Source organism: Oxyura jamaicensis, chromosome 11 (assembly GCF_011077185.1).
Source record: "Oxyura jamaicensis isolate SHBP4307 breed ruddy duck chromosome 11, BPBGC_Ojam_1.0, whole genome shotgun sequence".
Lineage (NCBI taxonomy): Eukaryota > Metazoa > Chordata > Aves > Anseriformes > Anatidae > Oxyura > Oxyura jamaicensis.
Genome location: NC_048903.1, coordinates 12,752,920 through 12,768,665, shown reverse-complemented (window position 1 = coordinate 12,768,665; position 15,746 = coordinate 12,752,920). Strand labels below are relative to the sequence as shown.

Here is a 15,746-nt window from a genome sequence, read left to right as displayed (position 1 = left end):
TATTTTATTTTATTTTATTTTATTTTATTTTATTTTATTTTATTTTATTTTATTTTTCAGAACTGAACATTATCTATACATTTCCTTTTCCATTTTATATAGGAATTTAAGTGGGTAAACATTTGTGGGCTCCTGAAACCCTGATATTTCTAGAGGTTGACTTTCTTTGGTGTTTGGAGTGTGATATAAGAGTCCAACCTTTTCTGTCAGGATCTTATGTTGACAGGAAGCACCCATATAAATGTAGAAAGTAGATCAAGACATCAGTGAAGTGGCAAAATACTTATTTAAAAGCCTACTGGCAAGCTTTTAGGTTGGTGATCTCAGGCAAAGCAGAGCACAGATGAGGGTGGATACTCCTGTTTTCTCACTCCTTTTACATTAGCCCCGTACCAATGTCAGTGGATTTGCTTCTCGTTTATTTAGCAAAATAACAGATGATTTCACCTTGTGTTTCTCTATAGACCCTCACAAGAAAGACATCAGCACTGCAACCCAAGGAAAAGCAAACACAGAGCAGTCATCTGCCCAGGAGCCCTCACTGGGGGGGATCCCCAGCAGCTAGAAACCATTATAGCCTCTACTCCAGCAGTCACTTTATTAATTGATGTTGGTTTTCCTGTGCAGTATGCACAGATGGCACAAAAGTTGAGGAACAGTAATTATTGGAATAAACCGACCAAATTCATTCTTGACTGGATTTCAGAGCATCCTTATTTTTCTTGTAGCTTATGGAATGTATCAATAATGTATTAATACAGCCATCCATAAAATCCTGCTGTTTGCTTCCCATAACACAGCAGTGTAGTAAAGAGAACACTGAAGATGTGGTATTATTTTTATCAGTCTCTAACAATCTGTGCTGTAAGGAGCGTGTTCCATCTTACTGTAATTATTCTAGAACATGCACCTATGCATATACCAATGGTGGTATTGGTGCTACTTGCATAGATTACCCTAAGTGATTAATTAACCTTGTTTCCTTGTTTTTTGGAGTATTGGCAAACTGCATAATAACACTGGTAATGTAGCACTTGATCCCACTTCTGCTTAACTTAGTGTCCTCTAGTTTTTGAACATTGCTGGAAGTGTAGAAATACAATTCCTAATCATTCACTTAGCAAGTAGACATTTAATTAATAGTCTTTATATTTATTGGTGTCACAAATTGTGTATTACATGTCAAATACTCTTCTGTATAATAATTTTGCAAATTACATGGAAATTGTTGAAAATTAAAAATACATCTGTTAAGGTGCTGCTTGAAAATGAGCAAAAGAGAAATCAGCTCCTCCTCCTTCATTGGCTGAAACCTAGTTTAATGTACTCATATTGTGTTTTAGGAACTTACTTTTGTTTCAATTATCTTGCATGCCATGAACAAACCATTGCCTATGCCCCCACAGTGAGTTGGTTTTCCAGTGCATTGCCCAAATCTCAGTCTATTTTGACAGAATTGTGTGCATTTTGGATGGTGCCATAAGGTTGTTTTTATTTCTTTTTAAGCTCACTGTTGATGATCTGGAAAACTTGTTAGTATTTACATCATAAGTTGCTCTCTTGCATATCACATAATTGCTATTAATTGCATTTTTGCAGTAGCTAGCCAGAAAAATACTCTACGTGAAAGAGACTGATAAGAACATGAGCACAATGTATATTAATTATAATTTTAATTATTTACTTTTTCAGGTGAGTTTTCTCTTTTATCCTGGAAATGTAGTAGCTACTTGAAACTAGACTTCTGGTTTATCTTGGTAGTTATAGCCAATTCGTGCCTATTAGCCATGTATTCTTCCAAACTGTGGAGATTTATATTTTTCTTGTAGAATTTAATTAGTTGGTAGAATTTTCATGAAAAGCCATTAAAACTCAACTCTATACATAACTGTTGTCAACCACTTTATTTTTTAAACAAGCAATTGTTAGTAAATCCTAGAATCCCTCTTATAGATGAGATTTGCCTTCTATTAGATACAGAGATGCTCCAAGTATTTTAGGAGAAAATAAAAAGCCACTGATTAATTGTTCAAAAGAATGGACCTTGATCTTTTATGCTTTTATCTTATCTGAATACTGATGAGTATACCAAATCAGATTAAAGGAGGAATGTTGGTCTCTTATCCCTTAGACTTGGTGAAATCTGGGCTTATCTGCTGAGAGTCAGCTATATTTGTGCTTCAAAATCCAAACATCTGTTTTCGGGCAGTGTTTTCTTTTTTTATTAACCTCCATCTCAGCCCAGCATCTGTGCAGTAATTCTGTATCACAATTCCAAAGATTTTAAACATACAACAAATGACAGAGATCAATCTAATAGCAAGGTTATATGGTCACCTCTGAATATGGAGGGGAATAACAAAAAAAGCAAGTACAGCTTAGTGTGAAATTCAGTTCTATTCCCTTTTATTTCCCCGCAGGCTCTTTTGTTTTTAGTGGAGACATGTCCTTCTGACATCTTCATGAGAAATTGTGGATGCAACTTCATGGTACCACAGGCATTCAAGCATTTTTACTTTAAAAACAGTAAGTCATTCTAATTCAGGTGAATTAAATGATAAAGAGAGTATTATATTATGGTATACCACAGGGACATGTACTATCAGTAAAAACAATTTAAATTTTGTAATTATATAATACTTATTTCTGAAAGAGAAGACAGAGGTGTCAAAAACCTAAACCAAAGTAGACAATGTTGTTTACCTGAATTAATGGGCATTGAAGCCAAAGTAAACATTATAATTATATCCTTTATGGCAGTAACACATAGAATAAATGCTTGCTTTGTTTATTTATTATTTTGCTCAAAAATTTTACCTTGTCTTTCTGCAGATTAATTACTAGTAATGATTAATAATTACATTTTTAAAAAATTAAAGATTTTTTTTTCTACAAGTTAAAATAATGAACACATATACGAGCTCTTCTGTCTTAATATTTTTTAAGCTATTAAAAATAAAAAGAATATATGCAAAACTATCTGCTTTACTTGCTTGTAGTGTTGTGTTCATTATGCCCTTTGTACATTTTCCAATTGCTACACTGTTAGTAAAGTTAGGGTCACTGTTGTGAAGCTGTAGAAATAATGTTTTAAATGGCTTCACAATATGATGCCTGTATTTTCAGTGTGGGGTTCTAGTTCTTAGCAAACATAAGTATTTTTTCAAAACCTCAGATGTTTCTAAACATCACTATGTTTGCAGGCAGATGTAAAGGCAACCAGTGTAAATGGTCCGTACACTGAAACGTTAATCTTGAAAAACTCTCATGAACTTAGGTGTCCCACTTTAGGGTTCTGGGTATTATTGATTCAGATTAATAACAATTTTCACATCAGGCAGGAAAGACAATGCATCCCAATTATGATCAAATACTTAGTTATTAAAAAATGCTGTGAATCATTCTGAGAACAAAATAAGACAGTTTATTTGTGGAGAAAAATTTTATATCCCAGGATATTCTTTGACTACTGAATGCTTTCTGTAGTGAATATTTTTCATGAAAAGGTATAAATTTTCTTCCAGTCTTGAAATACTATTCCTGGACATTTTATTTATTATCTGAGTATATTGGAAAAAAAACAATTGATTTGTGTGTACTAGACCAGAAAATCTCAACCTGATGTCTCTCGGTGACTCACGGCCATTTAAGTTATTGAATGTTATTGGTCAGTTCCCTTGTTTCAAGGTATTAAATCAAAGTAAGGCTGTGAGGCATTCCTGTTCTTTGGAATTGTGCATAAATAAAGAAGATACAATAGATTTTATACTCTGTACCTATACAGTGCTAACATGCAAAATACTGTCCAATTTGTTGATGCATTTTGAAATAATGTAATTAAAGCAAAGCATCCTAATATAAAATATATATATTTAAAAATCATTCAGTCACATAGAGATATTTACCCAGGTTTTTATTCTCTTGATGGGGTTTAACTAACAACCTGCAAGTGTCATGAGACCCTGTTAGCAGTATCAGTAGCGTTTCCATATCCATCATTGGCAGCAGGACTTCAAAACACTTGCGGTGGGATTAGGGTGCTTTTCAGATGCTCAGGTGTCACCTGTGAACTGGTAATGGACATGCCTAAATTCTGAACTGCTTTAAAGGATGCCCCTTACCTCTAAAAGAGCTTGAACAATGCAAGCAGAAACGGCTACTGCAATTGCTGTAGCTCTAGACAGCTTTTTACTGCAATTTTCAAAATTGTTTAAGTAGGAAAGGCTTCATTTCTAATGAACATCTTGTCAGACAATACACCTGCATCAAGGCAATGTTTTGAGGCACATGATTTTTTGAGGAAAGCAATTGTGACAAAGCTATCTAAAAAGCGTTTCTCTCCTCAGCCTCTCCTCTGCACCAGGAGCTCTGGGAATCCCTTGCTTGATGTATTTGCAGGTACTGTGTTTCTATAGCTCAGACCAAACCAGTCCAAACAAGCTGTCTCTGATTCCTATACGGAATGCAGACTTTCTTATTGCTTCATCTGGGGAATGGACATGCCAGTGTTGCGTCTGCTGCTATCACTGATCCTCTTTGAAGAGGATTTATTTTGGTTGTTTGTGCCGGTAGGCATGAAAACACTTCACTACGAAGCAGTGGAGGACAATCTTTACAAAAGATACGTGACTGCTTATCCAGCAGATACAAACACCTATGTGCCAGATCTCCACAGCTGCGGTCAAGATGGACTGAAGTGCTGCTTGTTGTGCACAGCATGCCATATGATGGGGATTTTCTCAGAGGAGGGTTAAGGAAACGAAAAGAGGAAAAAAAAAAATCTGCTTTTTTCCTTTACATCTTATATAATTTTTATCTACTTGATTTTCATTAGTTTGCTCCCATCCTACTGAGCATGGGTGACATAACGAGATGTGTCACTCCACCCAGCACTTCAGTATTATTTTTGGTCCATGAATAGTAGAATGAAGTTATCTTGTGGTATAACAGGTATAACATGTACCAGCACATGAAGTCCATGTCTGTAAGTCTTCACTTGAATTTATGAAAAATAGTCAACAATATAATCTTAGCCTCTTTGGACTGCAAAATTTCACCTCAATGATAATAAGTTACCATAAAATGACTTTTTAGCCTTTCAATAAGATTAGCATAAAGGCAGAATGAGTTCTTTACTTCTAAAATTCCAACAATACGTTCATTTTGAGTGATATTAGAATGGAGCTGTGTACCTTTCTTTTTCATGCCTATTTAAATAAGTACCTGAAGAAAAGTCAAGCATTTGAATTGACATATGTGGGTGGAAGGTTTATGGAATGTTTTCACTTGTTTAGATCCTCAGTGTGATTTCAAAAGCATTCCAATAATTTCTGTGGTGTTTAACGAGGGGTGCTTCTGGCAAACTAATACCCATTGCACACAGCACTTCAACCTTCAGGCAGCAGCAGTGTTTAGCAGTGTTTCATGGGTAATTTCTTACTTCTACCTGCTGTTATCAAAACAATCCATTTATTTAAAGCTGAAGCCATGTCAGATGCTATTGTGTTCACACACCGTTATTTTGTCGTGCTCAGTGACAAGTCCCCCGGTGGAAGACGATGGCCGCCCTGTACTGAAGGCCCCCGCTGCATTTGTAACCACAAGTGAAACTGCACATGGACTGGTGGCTGTTCTGCCTGCAGGTACGTTACAGAGCAGCTCTGAAAAAGCACAGCACATTTGCCAAGCTGAACCTGGTGACAGAGTAATGTTATTGCTTAACTTTCAAGAGAAAGTGCCTTTTGACATTTTTATGCCATACAGGACCTGAAGTCACTGGAACAACTTGCACCGTATGTTAATTCTTGTTACATAAGTGTAGAAAAGTATTAAACCAAAAGCACGTTTGCTGTCCTCACACATAGCTGTAACTGCACATTGTCCTAGAACTGGGGAAGCAGATAGGGGAACTGAAGCCTATGGTACCTGTCTAAACCAGCAACCACTGAGCATCCTTGCATAAAGGTGACCAGTGCATAGGACATGTGCACCCTGAAAGAGTTTGAGGAGCCCCAAGTTTGATTAGAGGTCCCAGACAGAGCTCCTTGGGCAGCAGCTACACAGCTGAGCAGTCCGTGGCTGCCTGCAGAGCAGTGCTGCACTCTCCTCACAGCAGTGGGAGCAGAACAGCACCTAATCTGTATGCTCACATAATGGTACAGAAAACTGTAGCTCAAATACAAGCATCATTGCATACGTGCACAAAATTTTATTCCTTATATTTAAGAGAAGATCATGTTATCAAAGATGTAGATGAATGGTTTGACTACAGACCATTTATATTAACACCATCCCTGGCAAACACCTCTCATTCCCTCTGTTGTTCCATGCCCCTCCAAACAAACAGATTACTATTTTTTCAACAATTAAAAGATTTGCAAATTGAAGTCAAACCTCCAAAAGGTTTGGCGATAGCAAAAACTATCTTCAGACTATTCAGCAGAAGTACAATGAAGGAATATTCAAAGTCAGCTTATGTAATGGCCAGTCTGTTCGTTTGCTTTTTTCTCTCTTCAAACTAGTGGCATTATTTATAAAAGGACAGAAAGATTTGCCCCCAGTCCCATAAAACTTTAATCCACTGCATAAAAGAAACAAAATAATAAAGACAATTGGAAATGTTAAGAGAAGTAATGAAAGGAGGAGTTTTTACATTTTAATATGAAAAACACACAAGAGACAGTTTTTCTGCTGCACATTATCTACAGTAGCTTTCATTACTGCTATCTGGCATCCAATTTGTCATCTCTAATCAGGCATCTTTATTTTATATTTTTTGCATGCTCAAGAACCTTTCCAATTACTCTCACTAGATGAAGAATTTCATGCCCTTTAAGACACTTTTCTTATGTGGAGAAGAACAAGTTCTCTAGCAAGTTTTCCAAAATCGTGAAAGCCTCCCAATAGCTGTAATTTTAAAGAATGACAGTATAGGTGGAATATTCCTGTCTTTTTTCATTTCTTTTTAGTCATGTGTTACTTAATGTCTTTTTATTATATTAGAATATTTCATTTTGGAAACTAGCTGCACATGAAATCCTAGGCTTCTCAAGCTACTTTTACCATTTGGATTCAAAGCGAAGCAATTTTTACTGCATCGTTTCTCCTTTGTTATCTTGTCTTCCCATCAGATTCTCCATTAGCTCAATTATAGGACTGCTACAATTTTTACTGCTACTATTATGTATGCACTATTAAATCATTTGCTATTCTCCAAAACATATTTGTATATAAAGGTCTAATTCTGAAAGGTTGAAAACTCATCTCAGCATTATCACACTGGTAATCAAAGAAGTAATTGCACAAAATAATGCAGAATAAGATGCACAGTAATTCAGCTTTAGGGATGCAATCTATTTGTGGTTGTAAAAGATAATATTTGTTTATATGGTTGGTTATTTTTCTTCCTGTGATTACCTTGATATTTTCAATGTGGAAATAAAGAGAACTCGTAGCATAATATGAGATATTGCTGTAAAATTCACATCATATTGGACATCAGGTAATTTAATTGATATGTTTTAATAAATTGTACCTTGGCCAAATGATGAATATTTGCGCTGTGTGCCAATGAGCTTGATGGAGTCTGTTGCTCAGTCCACAGGGTAGCAGCCAATGAATAACTGCTGCAAATGTCTTCCTAAGCAGAGCGAGCTGGACCTGGTGCAGGTTCAGCAGACCATGCTTTCCTCCTTGCCACAGCACTCGCCATTTGCAGATGGGTGTGAGGAATCAAAGGAGATTTGAATTGCCTCAGCTTAACCTTTTCTCTCCCATCTGTTGCAATTCAGAGTATTCATAGTCATAGTGTTTACTGCTAAAATCTGTCAGGTGTTTCATGCTTTGCAAAAAGCTCTGTGCAAACAACTGGGTATGTCATTATCACAGAAATATTAATTGCTCTGTTGCGGTACAGACTTATTGACATTTTGGCTCTTCCAATGAAAGACATGAAGTGGGTGGAATTAACTGTTTGTAATCAGGAAAGCTCCCTATGGGGACAAAATTTCTTAGAGAACTGAGAACCTACTAAACCTGTTTGGGTCAAACTGATACAGGGAAAGAGTGATTCCAGTTATACTCCCTAAGTGAAATATATTAAATTTTCATCCTAGTAAGCTTGCACAGCGTATGAATCATTGTAATACTGGGCATAGTGAGGTTGTGGATTTGCATGATTTAGCCAATTTTCATTGAATGATTCTTCCATGAATTTAATTATTTTATTCTTTTTCAGTTCACAGGTCTTCAGAGTAAGACTCAGCTTACCACACGGAGTAGTAAGCTAAGGCTTAGATTTCATTCATGCACTTCAAGTAAAAAAATGTTTACCCTGCATGTTCATATTCCTGTCAGCTTTGAGAGCAGCAAAGAGCAAAGGTTGTAGTTCATTAGCTTATACCCTGTAGCATTATGAAAATTAAAGAACAAACTTCAATAGAATGTAGACATTGTCCCTTACATATGGTAAGATATAATGTATTGCGTAATACTAAGCTGTTAAATATAATTCAAGGTAATATATCTTTAGCTGTAAGAGGTTGTTTAGATGTGTAATATCATAACAAATAAACAAGGGAACTCTGTCAACCCATACATAATGGTTTAACAGCTGATGTAAGTTCTAATTAAGTAATCAAGTAAAATAAAAGCCTAGCTATTATAATTTTTATACATGGAAAAGCAAACATTTGTTCTTTATTCTGTATGTTTGCAGAGCAATGTGCCCCAACCACTCAGATGCATGTTATTTGAGAAACTGTTAAGCCCTAAATTTGCAAGATACTTATATGTTGAAATTGCATCATTTTAAGGTAGGTGAACATGGCTTCCTTAGAGAAATTCTTCTACTTCCATTGCAGAATTAGATACTTTACAATTTAGTTCTTGTGTTTATAAAAGGCAGAGACAACTTTTTTCATATGTGAAGATTGTAAAACATGGTTGAATTCTGTTATTGGATATCTATACATTTTTTCTTTTGGTGAACATAGTGTGGAAGGTGTATAAATGTTGCATGAGTCTCCAGGAAATGCACTGAAGTCATTTGGGCTCTGCTTCATGAGATTAGTTTAGTCTAATTTCTCTGTTTTATGAAAAAAAAAAAAAGTTGCCTATGGAAGACTTAGGCACGAGGGTCAGTCAAAAATGAATGATCGTTAATAATGCATGGATGACAACGTATTTGGTAGGTTAAAATGTAAATGTAGTTTGTGTAGTTACAAAACTGCAAGTGTTGCAGCCTTGTATTGTCTGGTCTTGAATCCACACTTCAAGGATGAAAGCTGTCCTTTTTTGCCATTGATTGTGGTGGTCTCATAGTTTCTCCAAAGATGAATAGTTTTGGAACAATATGCTGATGTTAAATACTAGTGTCATCACTAAGAGGTTTTGCTCATAAAGGTCAAATAAAAATACGTCAACCCTCTTTGATTGATAATCCATGCTGTTAGTAGATATTGATTATATATAAGAGCCTGTGGTTATGAGGCAATTTAAATTATCTTCAAGCAACAGTACAGGAAATAAGAAATAAGATTAATTTCAAGGTAGATGCTAAGGTACCATTGTTGTGAAACCCCAGTTTGAGGAAGGGGAGATGGTTAGAGGAGAATTACCTAATTTGTATAGGCTGACTGCAAGCACTGGTGGAAGAATCATGAAAAAATAATGACTAATCATCTGTCTTACTTTGCCTGTGGTAACAATTATGACAGTATGAATATCCAGGAATATTTTGAGCCTGAGTTCAGATCAGAGTGTGGCCCTCACCTTTTGATTTGTGAATGAATACAGTACTTGCTTCAAGTACTGTAGGGAAAAAACAAAACAAAACAAACACACACACACACACACACACAAAACAACAACAGTAATCCCACACCACCCTATCAAATGCTTTTTCAAAGTTTTTTTTTAGGCAAATGTTCTTAAAATAAAACAAAAGCAAAGCAAAACAAACGAACAAAAAACCATGTTTATTAACCATTTAGGTCCTGGGTATGGTAGTAGGTATTTCTCATTCTGCTGTTTATGGACAATAATGATTTGCACTCAACAAATTTTGTGTCACTCATTTAGCTGTATCAGTTTCAAACTCTGTATATATAAAAGTTCTTTTGTATAAGATTTGCAGATATTTAGCAAATGTTTTATAGCACAATTGAGCAGGAAGACCATGGATCTTTGACTGTTAACAAAAGGCAAAGCTGCGATGTTAGATCAGTTATGAACTATTGCCTCCCCATTCTAACCATTTCTATTTGCAATTCCTTGCTAGTAAGTATGTAACTCAAAGGAAAAGCTATAACTGCCCAGATTGCATAGTGGGAAAGTCTTACACACTTTTTAACATTTATTTAACAATTTAACAATTATTTAATTAACATTAGTTGCATAGAGTCATATAAAGTCATCTGCTGTTCTGTCAATGTAGAGAGTTTTGCTGTTTCTAAATAGATGTATATAGCATGTTAAGCTTACAATTTTCTTTTAATGAAGGTATGCATTTTTCAATGTCTATTTCTATTGCAAATCAAATATTGACTGTGTCACTAGAACTTTTGAAAGCAAATCCAGGTAGTTTTTCCCTTTTTAATCTCATTGTCATATTTCACAATGATAGGATGGATGTATTAGTTCCTGTAATCAGTAATTAAATCCAAGTATGTTAGCAGAGGGACTAAATTGAGTTTAAGAGTATTTGATTTGTTATAGGTTTTTGTGGGTTTTGTTTGTTTTTGTTTGTTTTTGTTGATTTTGTTTGTTGGCTGTTTTTTTGTTTGTTTGTTTTTGTTAATCAGTGCTAAAAGTGATCTCAGGCAATAAAACAGCATCACCTGAGAGTAGTTTTTGTGTATCTTACTGGAAAGGACAGCTGTCATGGGAGGTGTATAATCAAACCTGGGAAATCTTGACATACCTTTCAAATAAGCAAGTGTAATATTTGTACTGGTATATTTGAAGACAGGTAAGCAGCGAGCTGACATAATTGGATTTGAAAGTTTTCAGAATGTAGACTGAGGATCAGATGCTAAATTTCCAGATTTTACTTATAAAATTAGGCATGTATGTTCGGAAGATGTTAAAAAAAAAAAAAGGAAAAAAAAAAAACAAAAACTTCTTGGGGAAGAAGAATGAAGCTGTAAAAGGGGAAGTGTAGTCTGTGAACAGTGCATGTCTGCAGGCCATCTACAGACATGCACAGATGATATGAAACTCCCCAAATGTGTCACATTCATATGCATATATCACTTCTCATATATGCATGGCTTTCTATGGTAGCATATCATATGGTAGCATTGTTTTTGACTATCAGGCGATTAAATGGGGGGTGGAGGGGAGTTATGACACTACAGTGGTCCTTGTGGTCAGAATCAGCTTATTTCACTAGCTTGAGTTCACCTACTACAAGAGAGTAATTTACATGAACAGAAGTAGAAAGCTATTGTGCTTCTCTCAGTCTAGAACTGAGCGTGGCTGGTACAATTTGTTGCTTTACTTCTGATATTTTAGAGATACGAATATTTTTATGTAGATGACACTTCTCTAGTATTTTAAGATATCAGATAGTATCAGGGAAAAGGAAATCACACTTTGCATCTTAATTTGATATTTATATGTTCTGTCTCACTCACAGTACTTCCATGACCAAAATCATGCCCTGTAAATTGATTTTATAGATGGAATTTTATTGCAAAAAGCATGATGAAAGCTTCTCAGTGCTATGTAGTTTATTCTTTCACAATAACAATTGAATTCCTACTCACTTTTGTTAAATATCTCAACCAGTAACCATCACACACACGAAGTTCTCTAATAAAATTTGGGCAACTGTTGAATTCATCTTTGGATTTGACTTGTTTTACAAATTAAATACAAATTTGTCAACATATAAGCTAAACAAAAGAATATATATAAAATTTGGCCCTGATGCAGCTGAATGTTGTTTTTTTTTGAAATGAAAAAATAGGACATTGGTTTGAAAACCAGCAGCTTTTGGAAAGTGTTTGTGTTAATTGCATATAACAAATGTCAGACAGTTTGAAAGTACAATCACATTCTTATGCCTTCATAAAAAGTATAAACTCATGAATTATTTTGTGTTTAATCTCTTAAATATTTCCTGTATCCAGCTAAAAAGACAGTGATTCATGGCGATAATGTGATAAGACATTCAATTTCTATTAATTACTTGAACTGTTTTGTGTATTTGTCTCATGAATTAAGCATTTTTTACTCAGATTCTGATTATATGATCTACCTTTCATTATTAATGTACCATCCAATCAGTCTCTCTCAAAAAAGCAAGACTGATAAACATTTAACATTGAGGAGGTGTATTTATTTATGATTTTTTTAGCATAGAGATAATGAAAGTTCTGACAAATTTCATGTTTCATTGACAAGTTACTTTGAATGTTGAAGATACAAGTATTTAAAACAACTATTTAATCCAAACTGTTTTGGCATGCCAAAGCAAAATGAATCATGCATAAGTATTAATAATGTTTGTAATCTGTCGGTTCTGCTCCGTCTGTTGCTCCACTGATTTAAGTTGGGATAGATTTGATTTGTTTTAATTTTTAAGTATTTCCTTTGAAGTAATGGATCATATCCACATGTACGGATACCTATTCGCTTGCTGTGATCAAAGGTGATTCATAGCACATCACATAATAAAGTCTTGTAGTGATATTTACCTAAAGATAACTTAATAGAGGGTGGTAGATTTTCTTTTTTATATTCATTAACAGAAAAGGCTGCAAATGTGGTATGAAGCTTTAACATAAGTAGTAAATCAGATTTTTTTCCCATGCTGCACTTCTGCCTGATTTATTTCCTGATCAAGAGATGATGGTGATGATTTTCTCAATAAATATAGTGTGTTCATAAAATACTATCCCATAATCACACTGCAAAAATATGTGTAAATGTCAACAACATTATGAATGCTCTGGTTAATAGAGACCAGATGAATTCCACTGGGAAGAGTTGAAAATGAACCTTCAGTTATTATTATTACATTTTAATATTATTTTATTTTTCTTGCATGTAATTCATTTAAGACAATAATTTAGAAGTTTCTCACAAAATATCACTCCACTTAACAAACTGACACAAGAGCCAAAAGAATTTATAGTGAAGGACAACTAAACATCTCACACAAGAAAAATAACATTGAAAAGCAGTAGATGACAAGACAACTGGAATTTGAATCATTTAGAAGAGCTAGGTAGCCATTTTGAGATGTCTGATCTTGCAGAATTTTGCAGTATGCCAGAAGTTGTATTGTTTCACCGGACACCATTATGAATATTAAGCTTCAAGAATTTATTATGATCAGTAGGACATGGTTTATTGTTTGTTTTTTGGGGATATTTTCTGAATATGACCATAGAGAGTCTTAGGAAACTTATTCAGTTACCTTATTAGCCACCTATAAATCGCCTACACACTCCTATTTTCAGCTCAGTCTACTATTTGCACAAATGTTAGAGGTGCATGGTGGCCCTTGCGGACTCCTCCTGTCACCCCAGCGCAGCAGCCTGAAGGAAGCTGGGTCCTCTCTTGTGCTCTTCCTCGAGGCTCTGTGCAGAAGGGATGCCACCTGTGGCACAACAGCTGGGAGATGGGAAAGAAGCACTCACATAACCCCTAAGTATTGGCAACAGAGTGGTTTATTGCCAGGATGTCTTGCAGGTAAGCCTGTGGGATGTCTATGGTGTTTGGGAGCTCCAAGCTAATGCTTGGGATGGAGCCTGCATGACGACGAGTAGGGGGCTGTCCAGGCATTCCTGCGACGCTGTTTTTGTGCTTGGATAGCAGAGAGCAAAGATGCGCCACAGTAGTCCCAGGTCTGTCCAGGCCGAGGTGGATCCACTTCCATCAGTTCCTCCACGTCTTGTGGTGGATCCACCTCCATGGACTCCTCGGTTTTGGGCAGAAAGCTAAGCCAGTCCTTGCCCAGGACTGCCCAGACAGGATGCCTTCCATCCGTAACGTTTCCAGTCCGGGGTGCCAAACCACGGGCTCGCCCAGTTCCATGCCTATGTCCACTGTCAGCTTGATTTCTCTGCATGGTTCCATCATTGCCATCTAGTTTATGGCCCTGTAGTACACCCCAACAACAGTGTCCCCCATACCCACCCCTTAATTCTCACCCACAAGCTCTCCACTTGTCCTTCTCCCTCCCCCAGGTGGAGCTGGGTACACTCTAATTGCTCCCTCATATAAAAGGCAACCCCACCCCCTCGCTTCCCTATCCTGTCTTTCCTAAAGAGGACATAGCCCTCCATGACAGCATTCCAGTCATGTGAGCTGTCCTACCACGTCTCTGTGATCACAACGAGATCGTGGCCCTGTGACCAAATGCAGATCTTGAGCTCATCCTGTTTTTTTCCCATGCTCCGTGCGTTGGTACACAGAATCTGCTTTCAGTGAAGTAACGTAGGACAATCTGTGCAGAGGAAAGGCACATCAAGTCACACAAGTAAGAGGGAAATTAAATGGTAAATTACTGGATATTAAGGAGAAAATAAGAATTTGATTAACTTCTGTACAGGATGGTAGGTCAACTCGGTATTTCAGCCACTTGCATACACTGTGGCTAGTAATGGGAAATAATGGGAAACAATTTGAGGAGTTCAAAGTGAGGAAAATTATTGAGTTCAGTATTTTCAGAATTCGGATTTTCATTTTATTAGTTATAGCTCCTTTCCACCCACCCTGCAATCAAATTCACTGTAGAAAAAACATCTATCTGTGTAGCACTAGGATCATGCTCCAGTCTCAGTTTCTCCAAAGGAAGCACGAGCTGTTACAGCTGCCTCTTTCCCATAGTTGGTGTAGGTTTTAAAAGGAATTATTGCAGTACTGAAAAAGTAGGATTATCTGATGATAAATATTTTGCATCTCAAAGTACAAACACAAAGATAAAATTCAACTGCTAAGTAACATCCACTAACCTCTAAACCTGCAAAACCTTGTTGATACCAATGTGAAGGACAGGATATTATGCTTCAGCCTAAGAAGTAGTTTTTTTCATGTTATTTGTCTTCTTAGCAAGATGTGTGCTGTGAATTCTGCCTAGAGAGTGCACTTCGGGGAGTAGAAGTACCCCATCTGCAGACAGATGCTGATACATCATTTAGATGAATGTTTATGAAAGTATACTTAAAAGTATATCTATGATGTGAATTTGTTAAATTTAGTTTGTCTCTAGACATGCTATAATACCCTAATAACTGTAAATTATAACATTAGATTGTGGAAGAGCCCTTGCTATTAATTTCCAAACTTTATTCCAGAATAGTTTTTTGCTTTGCTGTTTTACACTATCCCTCTTCAAATAGTGTAGAATTTTCCCAAATTCTAAATTCTACTTTTGTCTTCTTTTCATGTCACCTTCTGTATCAAGTTTTTCTATTTATGTTAAGCACAAGGGTAACAGCAGCTGCAATGTAAATGTCCTAAGTCGTCTTGTCTGAAGACAGTCTGCTAGCAATGTTTAAGGATGACGTTGTTTCATTACATGCCCTGTGAAGCAGCAGAGGTACCACAGAATGGCTGTTACTGAATTTTTTCCTTGATTATTATTTTTACTGCCAGGCTTTTAAACCATACAATATCAGCTTTCGATTTTGCTTCTTAGTTCCTTCTATGGTAAAGCTTAATACAGTGAACATATGGAGCAGCTGAAAGGCTGCCAAATGTTTAAATGACAAGGTTATAAATAAAGAGACAGC

The 15,746-nt window shown here is 36.0% G+C and overlaps 1 long non-coding RNA gene across 1 annotated transcript in view; it reads left to right on the top strand.

Moving 5' to 3' along the window:
- Nucleotides 1–15,746, top strand: part of LOC118172786 — a 31,497-nt gene that overhangs the window by 4,657 nt on the left and 11,094 nt on the right. Inside the window, exons 3-8 of the long non-coding RNA XR_004753858.1 lie at nucleotides 2,421–2,526; nucleotides 3,603–3,667; nucleotides 4,347–4,398; nucleotides 5,535–5,642; nucleotides 8,237–8,279; nucleotides 8,717–8,813. This is a non-coding gene — a long non-coding RNA (uncharacterized LOC118172786). The remainder of the gene's footprint in view (nucleotides 1–2,420; nucleotides 2,527–3,602; nucleotides 3,668–4,346; nucleotides 4,399–5,534; nucleotides 5,643–8,236; nucleotides 8,280–8,716; nucleotides 8,814–15,746) is intronic.